At 48.0% G+C, this 9,286-nt stretch overlaps 1 protein-coding gene across 8 annotated transcripts in view; it reads right to left on the reverse strand.

Moving 5' to 3' along the window:
* ZNF536 (zinc finger protein 536) overlaps window positions 1–900 on the reverse strand; it is a 431,212-nt gene extending 430,312 nt beyond the window's left edge. For 6 of the 8 annotated variants that reach the window (XM_034638018.1, XM_034638007.1, XM_034638016.1 and 3 more), the window contains exon 1: window positions 47–679. The gene's annotated coding sequence lies outside the window, so the exon portion shown is untranslated. Of the gene's footprint in view, window positions 1–46; window positions 680–802 lie in introns of those variants that run through there. The other 2 variants (XM_034638014.1, XM_034638019.1) reach the window with 2 other exon arrangements.
* Between the last annotated feature and the right edge of the window lie 8,386 nt (window positions 901–9,286).

Consider the following 9,286-nt stretch of genomic DNA (forward strand, 5'->3'; position numbering starts at 1 on the left):
CCACCGCGCCGCGCCCCGCGATCCCCCCCACCTTTGTTTTCCTTACCTTAAACATTGAAACGCGGGCGTCGGGAGCAAACTCGGGCACGTAAACGGAGCGTTGTAAAAGATTGTGTTCAATGAATAATGAAACATGTCCACATGATTGACTTGATCATTTTCCGGGGCTGAGGGGGGACGGGCGCCCTGCTCGCGCGCCTCGCTCGCCCACTCGGCAGAGCCCTGTGAACTGTTCCCAGCCCAGCCGGGGCAGGGCGGGCTCGATTTTCATCTGCCTCTTTTCAGAATCGCCCCGTTCATTGATACTCATCACCCAGCCCCAGCAGACATCCCCATCCCCGGCTCGGCCTCCCCCTATCTGGTAGGTGAAATGCATTGTACCATTAAAAACGCTCTCCATTGTCGCCCTGGCATAATTCACAGCAACTAGATAGGTCTTGCGGCATTTAGCTTTGATGAGCCAGAGACTGAACCCTTGATATAATAATCTACAAAGAATGGTGTGTGATCGTCCATTTTTTCTCTCTGTCTAGCAACTAAGAAACCATTTAACACAGCGCAGCTTGCTTCTGACCTTGAGCTCATGTAAACACACTTATTAAAATCTATCTATTCTCCAAGAGCTACATTCTGATTGTCAGACTCGTTACTGAGACATATATCAGCCCCTTCGCTTGTCACTACTTTGCATTCCTGCCTTTGACTAAAGAATTTTTTATCCAGCCGAGAGGGAGAGAGAGATTGCCACAGAGGGAGAGGAGAGAGAGACGGAAAGGGGGAGAGGAAAAAGCTTAATTCTTACCTGCTCCTGAAACTATTTAAAGTCTGTTTCTTTTCTGGGGGAAAAAAAAAAAAAACTCCCGGGTGAATCTCGGTGGACAGCGGGACGCGGAGAATCAGTCACAGCCCGGGCGTTTAAGGGAGTCATCAGCGATCAAATGACGTTGATCCGCGCTGTAACCTTGTGGCGTATTTAATGTAAATAAGGCAGTTATGTTGCCAATCGCCGCGATACAAACACGAAGAGGTCCTCAGCCTCGCCTCCCGCGCCTGCCATTAGAGGCGACTTTATTTACAGACACTATTTAGAAGATCATGATAATTCTAAAACAATACTAGTGCCAAATGATTATGAAAATATGATTTTAATTAATCACGTAGTAGGCAAGGAAATTAGCATACGGTAATTAAACTTCGAGAAAAACGTCACGCAGGTTCTCTGCCTTATGGGTCCAGAATAATCATCACGCGGTGGGCTCCAGGACTTAATTATCAAACAAAATAACTTTTTTAAGGCAACTTTGCAAATGCTGGTCCTCAAGGCAAACGCTTTGGTAAATAATGTAAGGCGAGGTAACAAGGTAGAGATGTGAGTGATGCAGGAGGTTGGGTTTCTGTGAAGCAAGGAAGAGGGGGAAAGAAGGGGGAAAAAGCTGAATAATGCAATTATGGATTCTCTGTCCTAGAGTTGACAAAAGCTGGTGCCTCAAAAGCCTCTTTGTTATGGGATTATATAATGATCCTGGTGTCATTATGGGAAAAAAGATTCAGTAATAATAATAAAAGAAGTATCCAGATACACCAATGAGGAGCTTGTTTTAAAGAAAAGACTCGCATGTGACATTGGGGCATGTTAATAGCAGAAAGACAGGATCCAAAAGAGTTGACAAATAATGGAGGAGAGAGGGAGGGAGGGAGGGGAGAGAGAGAGAGAGAGGGAGAGAGAAAGGCCTGTGTTGTGCATGATTAAGAAGCTTTGGAGACAGATTGATTATTCAAAACGCCAAGCCACAGGGACACTTAAAACATTGATTCAGGTAAGACTTGTTCTAGCCTGCCTGATCTGAGTTTCCCTTAGATGACTGGTGGGTTTTAAACCAGGGCACCACAATACATAAAAAGCAAAGATAAAGAAAAAGCACGACACAGCCTCCCCACCCGCCCCCCTCCTGTGGAAGGAGGCACCCGGTGGCAAAGAACCACCGCAAGAGTGGGGTTGGGTGCAGAAAACTTTGCGCCAAGAGGAGCAGAGGGGCCAGACTAGAGGCTCAGTACAGACGGGACCCCGCTACCCCTGGCCCTGGCCTTTGCACCTCCTTGCCTCTGATCCCGCTCCCGAGGCGTGGAGGCGTGATGTCTGTGGGTACCCGGCCTGGTCACCCCTGCCTGCACCCTCGGGCTCTGTCCTGAAAACCCAGGGCGTTCTGGATCTTTATCTGTCTATCATCTATCTGTCTCTCTCTCTCTGCCCAGGATTTTGGGGAGGGAGAAAAGAATGTTTCCCCAACAAGCTGGTTCTATGAGATTCTTAAAGTCCACTCAAATCTTTGCAGTGGTGTTAAAAGAAAAAAAAAAATCCCCTGCCTACCCCAAAAAGTTTAGGAATTCAGTTTGCATCTTCCAATCTGATGTGTCTGAAATTCTCTTTGAACAAATTCCAAAATACAAGGGTTTTTTTTTTTCTTGTATAGAAATTAGCATCGCAATCACATCAATGATATCACTATCTCTATGGGAATGATAGCCAGAGCAGTGGGGTGTTCTTTATTTCAATTCTTCGTGGATCAACTGATTATACTCTGTCGTCTTTTGAACCTGTTATTGTAAGTCAAGTGATTCTTTATAAGTGACAGCTCGGACAAAGAGGCGAGCAGGGCCGAGCAGGTCTAAAGGAAGTGGCCATATGGACTTGGAGAAAAGGCACTTTCTCCCCAAGAGAATGGGGGTGGCAGTCGCCTTTTAACCCTCACGCCGCCGGCCCCGTATGGGCCATGGGAGGCAGGGAGCCGGGCCGCGGGTCCTGGCACTGTCTTCCGGCCCACCGCAGCGCCCATCGGGGTTGAGCCCGAGTGGTGGCCTCCTGACCCGGGGCGCGTCTTCCACGCCCGAGGTGCCCGCGGCCTTCTAAGGCCGTGCATCTCAGGCGACCTGGTGGACCTCGACTGGTGCGCACGGCCGCTCGGAGGCCGCAGAGATTTTGTGCGACTCGCTGGCCTGAGCCTACTGGGCAACGACCGCCCACCACCTAGAGGCCGCGCCCCACGGCCTGAGCCCCGCGGAGGATTCCGGCGGGGGGTTCGCTGGCGCCCCCTGTCGGCGCCCATGCGCTCTGCGTTCCCCGAGGACTCGCGCTGGCTGCCTCGGGGCAATGCAGGGAGACCTCCCTGGGCAGCAGAGCTCCTTGGCGGTGGGAGTCTAGGTGCGAGGGGCGCTGGCCAATGACCGGAGGCTTGGAGTCTTTCGGAGACCGAAACTTGACGCCTACCTGCGTCCCACTAAGCACAGGAGTTCCCCCACAGAGTTTAGTTCACTGCCACAGCCTGTGGCCCTTTGATCCTTTCCTCCTCCTCCAGAATTTCTGGGCTTCTCCACCCTTATCCTCTAGCTCTGGTACTGCCTGGAAGGCCTCTCCTCACTGACTCCCTCTTCTCCTTNTCACTGCCACAGCCTGTGGCCCTTTGATCCTTTCCTCCTCCTCCAGAATTTCTGAGCTTCTCCACCCTTATCCTCTAGCTCTGGTACTGCCTGGAAGGCCTCTCCTCACTGACTCCCTCTTCTCCTTCTCAGACTCTGGAGTACTTCTCAGTGCCACTGCCCCGCCTGGCCAGGGCTGGACGCCCGTGGCTGGAGTTCAAGCAGAGACTCCCAGGGCCCCACCCTGCATCCAGGAGTCCTGCACTCACCAATCTTCACAGCCCTCTGGCTGGACAGCCACTCCTGCCACCCAGTGGGGTACTCTGTCCTGGGCTTTCCACTCCTGCAGTGTCTTCTTCGACACGACATCGGCTTTCTGACTTCTTGAAATTCATGGAAGTCATTGGGAGCCTGGGCTGGCAAGTTAGTTGGATGGTGGTCATGGGTTCTTTGGTGACTCCTGTACCAGCTCAGAAGCAAGGGCTTTAGAAGCTGCACCACGTTGGGTTATATCAGCACCTTGTAGTAAGTGCTTGGCTTCTGGGCACACTCCTTTGAAAGTAATACTTCTCGCACCAAATAGATTGGTTCTGACCTCTGTCTTTAGACTGATTCATAGAATGTGACCCAACTACTGCTTTAGAATTGTGCTTCCTGGGGCAACAACGCTCATTTTGGTTTTGTTTCTACATTGCTCTGCTTTTCTTCCCTGTAACTTTTCTCGTGGTATCAACAGGTTAAAAACTAGCCATTGACATGATCATTGCCTGTGACCAAAAGAGTCAAGCACAAAGGGAAAGCATCCAGCAGGACTGCTTGGGCTCGGGAGTGGAGGAGTAGACCTCCACCAAGTCCTCCCGGCCCAGACCTCAGTTTCCCCACCATATGAAGACACCCTCCAATGATCTGTAAAGCCTTATAATCACAGAGAGTCAGGGGCTCTAGGAGAATGGTAGTAGCCTCCTTCAGGTACACCTTCTCCAGGCAGAAGGAAGATGTTAAGAGATCAGTACAGGTCCATGTTGTTCAGTGGGGAGTTGGTCTGGAAACTTTCATGGCCCCATCTGGATTCTCATGGAAAGACCCTGCTTCTCAATTTCAGGTGGCCCAGAAGGTCATCACCACTGAGCAGCTGCTTTCCTTTACTCCGGGGGAAAGCCTGCCTGGAATTCAACCATGAGGTTTCCTTCCCCTCCCTAAACGGTTTTCTCTGCTGCTGAGGTCAGGAATCTCTCTCGTGGAGGCAGAGCAGTCTTCTCCGCTGTGGACACCTCAGTGTGAATGAGCCTTCAAAGACTCCCCGGGGAGCAGGGTTCAGAAGTGTGCCATTAGAGGTGGGAGAGGTGATTCCTGAACAAGGAGAAATGGGGAAGAAGCTGACCTACATGGCTATTCAGCCATGAACTACTGGTCTTTGGCCATGGAGAGGCCAGTCGGGCCGTCTTCGCCTCCTCCAGCATCCCCTCTTAAGCAGACTTTTAAAGACCTGGAGCGCTGCTCTCCCAAAAGTTCTCCCCCCAAAAAGTCATACACCTCTTCTGGTCTTTCCAGCAGAGGGAGGAAGTCAACATGGCAACGTGTGTTTGTCCTCGCAGAGCAAGCCCCTTACCCTAGCAGGAGCACCCCCCCCCAAGCCTTTCCTTCCAACCCCGAGGGCATCTGGGTGGGGCTCCTGCTTCAGGTCCCAGCCAATCAGCGCATCCTAGCTCTCTGAGCACTGCAATTGGTTCAGGAATAGGCATGTGACCTAAGCTGGTCCAATCAGAGTGAATTTCGTATTTTCTTCTTAAATAGATGCCAGGGGAGCGTTTGAGCTACTGGACAGCGGTGGTCCACTCCCCACGCCCACTCCAGGACAGTGGAGCGGAGAACTTTCAGAGGCCATCAGGGAGGGCTTGAGAAGGGTGCCCACGCAGCAGAAAGCAGAGCAGAAATGGAGAAATGGGACTGCATGTGTTAAGCCCTACATCCAGCCATACCTGAACCCAGCGCCATCCCTGCATCTTTCCGTCTTGTGACCTGGTAAATTCCCATTGTTACCTCAATTCCCTTTGCTTTGGGTTTTCTGTCACTTGCCACAGAATGAGGCCTGATACACTTAGCACCTGACAAACAAGGAATACCTGGACCAGGGATCAGAAAACTTATAAACAAGGCTGAACCAAGGTGCGTGGGGCGGGAGGGGGAGGCCAACGCAGGGCACCTGATACTCTTCCCAGCAAAGGAGCAGCCTGAGAACTTGCTGGAATTCTCTTAAAGCTACAGGTGTGCCTTGCTTTGCATAATAGCTCTGTCCCAAAAAAAATGTGTGTAAATTGAATTTTTGTGAATTGAATCTGATTTACTACATTGGGACAGCTGGTTATTTAAGGCTTCTCCATAGACGTCTTTCATCAGGTGAAGGGTCATGTTCTGAAATAACAAATTAATGGTAATTTATTTGTAATTGTAATTTTCCTACCTCAGTCATATATTTTAAAGTAGGACCAACCTGGAGGTCTTTCTGGTATCATTGTATAAACTAGTCAAAGGCCAAGGAAATCTGCTGAGCACTAGCGGACATAGTTACAACACTGTATTCCTGCTCCTTTGCAAGACTGCGAGCTGGAATATCCTGGGTAAACACTAAGCATCAGCTTTGGGCCCCGCACTTACCTGCAACAGCTATGATCAGTCTGAGCTGGGTTTGGAGGAGTGGGGAACCATAAAGCTAGCAGACCTCCTGGCCCGAATGTGGCTTGTGCTATGTTCACCTGCACAAGAGGAGACAATTAGATAGCCCGTAATCTCTAAATCTGGAGGGCTTGTAAGACTGCAAATTGAAACGAAGTATCAAGTTATGGTATAAACCTACCAATGGGAATGCAAGAGCTAATTTTCTTAAGATGTCTTCAATGCCTTTTATTATTCTCCTCCCAGCTTATAAATGTGTCCACCATGCAGCACACAGCCATGACTTGGTCCCTGCTTTTTCAAAGTTCCACTTTTCAGGCCTAATTTTACCTTGGGAAAAGATATAACTTATGTTTGCCACTAGAAACAAAAGGGACCAAATATTGGGAAAATGGAGTTGTCCAGAATATTGTATTGTATAGCTAGCTTTTGGTTCATGGATGGGAGCTGGTCCGTATAGGTCAGACAGAATTAACAGGAATGATTCCCCAGGTTTTCCTGGATAAATATTTAGGTTTATCACCATCTGCAAGGAAGCAACTGAGAAACAAATGATAATGACCAAGTTAAGGCAAAAAAAAAAAATAAGTCCCTTGATTCTGGCCAACACTCAGAATCCTGAAGGAGCCTCCCTTGGGTCTGCCCAGGACACAGACAACGGAAGTCAGGGTGGGCAGTGAGCCAAGGGGGCTAGGAGGTTCGGCCTGGGAAGTAATATCATTATAGAGACTTCATTTTAAATCCTGATTCCATCAAAGGGCTGAGTTAAGTCTTATGGATCCTGGGGAATTAGACAAGGAAGATGGGAGGTGGGGAATGTGCCCAGGGTCAAATGTATGTTGAAAGTGCCAGGCTCCAAGAGGGGGACAAAGTTGAATTAGATGGTGTCATTTAGGGGAGATGGCAGTAGCTCACAGGTGGTATACTTAGATCCCTGGGGAATCTCTGGCAGACTGTATCTACACTGGCACCCATGGTTTTGAGGGTTCTAGAATCCTCCAGGGTATCCTGCAGTCTGTGCCTGGGAAAGTCAACTAGCAGAGTAGAGATGGGGGGCTGGCATCTAAGGGTCTGGGAAGACAAATATGAAACCACACTAGTGACCGAGGACAAACTGATTCATTTGGGTGAGCATCTGAGACATCGTTACGTCCACGCAGCTTATCCAGCCCTCCTCTAACTCAGAGTCCCAGCCCGTGGACCTCCCAAGGTTACAGCTGCCCACTCGATGGATACCATCTAAGGCTCTGCTTGTGGGATCCCCCTCCCCACCCAAGGTTAGGAGCTTCCAGAGGACACACATTAAGCCTGCTTCATTGCTAGACCCCAGGGCTACCCCAGCCCTTGGCACAGTATGGGGTATGAGGGAATTTTGCTGGAACTAATAAAAAAAATCATTCTAATACTTAAATAATTCATAATGTATCAGGTACTTTTTTAACCTTTATTGACTGAGTGAATGAATGAACGAATGAATGAATATATGAACATCACTGCTTAAAATGTGTTGCCAGCTCTAGAAATTCGTTACAACTTTTAAGAATCAATGCTGTCTTCTCTGATAGAAAGTAACCCTTGATTCACATTAAGGAATAATTAGAAACATGGAAATATACAGAAAAAAATATTATATTCCCCTTAATGTCACCCTGTTAGCTTTTTGTGTATTTCCTTCCAAGCATTTTTTCCCTGCGTATCATTTTCTTTCTCTTTTCTTTCTTTCTTTCTTTCTTTCTTTCTTTCTTTCTTTCTTTCTTTCTTTCTTTCTTTCTTTTTTTTTTTACAAACTTTGGATCATTCCCTATAAGCAATTCTGTGTCTTGCTTTTATTCTCTAACTTTTGTTTTAAAAAAGAGACAACAGGCTTGGGGCACCTGGGTGGCTCAGTCAGTTAAACGTTCGACTCTTGATTTTGGCTAACGTCATGACCCAGGGTTGTGAGATTGAGCCCCATGTCAGGCTCCATGCTGAGTGGGGAGCCTGCTTAAGATTCTCTCTCTTCTTCTCTCTCTGCCCCCCATCTCTAAAAGAGAGAGAGAGGGAGAGAAAAATGGGGGGGGATAGGCCCCAAATGGAGTCACTAGTGCTAAGCCCCATATTAGAAAACCAAGACTTAACACTTAACCTATTGTAGTTTCAACCTCCCCCAGGAATAAGTCTTAAACCAGTCAATCTGGAATTTCCTGGCAGGACTAGTGAGGTAATCTGCCTCTTCTTTCCCCCAAAAAAAGAAGAAAGAAAGAGGTAATCTGTCCCCCAAAGAAAGAAGAGGTAATCTACTCGTTCCCTGTCCCTGCTTCCTTCTGCCTATAAAAATATCTCATTTTGTTCAGCTCTTCAGAACTCCTCTCTGTGTCCTATATGGGATGCTACTGGACTCATTAATCATTAAAAAAGCCAATAAGATCTTTAATACTCCGTTGAATTCTTTTTTAAACAGATTTGGTGGCAGCAGTGGGACTGAAGGAGACTTCCAATGGCTTAGGGACAATGAGAAACACAGGCATGATCCTGTGAACTCTTTTGAGCATTTTGTCCTTCTCACCATTTCCAAGGGCTGTGGGTCAGTTCCTCTCAGTTCTGAGCTGTATTTTCTTTGTGCTGAGTTCACGATCTAGTTGGCTTTCTAGTCCGTAATTCCCCTTTTGGAAACCCAGTCTAGTCCACAGTACTCACTTTTAGAGTCTCCTGGTTCAGTCCTTTCTCTAGTCCCAAGCTCCACAGGAATCACTGGTGGTGCACACAATCTTCTCTTGGCCAAGATGCAGCAACATCTCCTGGGTACTGTGGATACGTTCAGGTGCACATGTTTATTTGTCTTGTTTGTGTAGATAAAGGTTGTTGCCAAGGGGAATCTCAGAAGTGGCTGCACAATTGGTGGGCACAGGTCGAACATTCAAAAGTTGTTAGGGGACTCATCACCTAACCCAAAGACTCCCGTGTTAGGGGAAGTTGGTCACGGAATGGGTTAGATTGACACTAGGTCATCCGCCAAACTCAAGAAAATTCCCATGCCATGAGAATATGCAAAATACCACACAATCCCCAACCATAGAGGCACATCCCTTTTGGGTATTCGTTTGGCTCTAAGAGACCCAAAGGCTTAGCTGAAAAAATAAATAAGTAAAAATAAAAATGGGATCCTTAAATTCCAAAGAGTTGAGTGTACCACCTTCCAACACACCTGCCTATTTTATGT

Source organism: Ailuropoda melanoleuca, chromosome 12 (assembly GCF_002007445.2).
Source record: "Ailuropoda melanoleuca isolate Jingjing chromosome 12, ASM200744v2, whole genome shotgun sequence".
NCBI classification, from domain to species: domain Eukaryota; kingdom Metazoa; phylum Chordata; class Mammalia; order Carnivora; family Ursidae; genus Ailuropoda; species Ailuropoda melanoleuca.